The sequence below is a fragment of the Limulus polyphemus genome, unplaced genomic scaffold (genome assembly GCF_000517525.1).
Source record: "Limulus polyphemus unplaced genomic scaffold, Limulus_polyphemus-2.1.2 Scaffold758, whole genome shotgun sequence".
Taxonomy (NCBI): Eukaryota; Metazoa; Arthropoda; class Merostomata; order Xiphosura; family Limulidae; genus Limulus; species Limulus polyphemus.
Window position 1 is genome coordinate 164,631 of NW_013666368.1, and position 623 is coordinate 165,253.

Consider the following 623-nt stretch of genomic DNA (forward strand, 5'->3'; position numbering starts at 1 on the left):
AATGTAAGAGTGTTTAGCCCGCTTTGTACCTGTTAATGTTCTCTGAAGTCGTATAATAATTTGTAACTAGACAGAAAGTATACAGATTGATAGAAATTGAATGATTCAGTATCACAGTCCACGTTTGTCGAACTTGAATTACAAGAATTCCGAGAAATAAAAAAAAATCTAAAACAAAGCATATTTCATATTATATGAACAATGCAAGAGAACAAAAGTTCATGAACATCCTGGTATGATTTTTACTACATAACTCATATCTTGAAATCTGTCGTTACTCGAATTATAACTGAAACGAACACTCACCTTTTGGATTTAACTTCTTTTGGAGAATTTGATGACAAACTTTACCAGACTGACGACTGTCACGTGCTGAGAGGACAAGGTTGGGTTGCTGATTGTTTCTCAAAGCTATAATTGTCCTCCTTTTATTCCCACCCTTATGCAAGCTTTCATACGTCACGGGCGGCGTCCATTTTTGTACACTGTGATTGGCTACTTTTCTGGAAACGTAGTCTATAACTTATTCATATGTAACTCTGATATATATAATCATTACAACCAATTACATACGAGCGGAGCATGCATTACCATTGAAAAATAAAAATGTGTTGATAAAGACT

The 623-nt window shown here is 34.3% G+C and overlaps 1 protein-coding gene across 1 annotated transcript in view; it reads right to left on the reverse strand.

Moving 5' to 3' along the window:
- The window catches only part of LOC106460350 (prothoracicostatic peptide-like), a 29,141-nt gene extending 28,722 nt beyond the window's left edge, over positions 1 to 419 (reverse strand). The window contains exon 1 of the mRNA XM_013920042.2: positions 307 to 419. The gene's annotated coding sequence lies outside the window, so the exon portion shown is untranslated. The remainder of the gene's footprint in view (positions 1 to 306) is intronic.
- Positions 420 to 623: the final 204 nt, after the last annotated feature.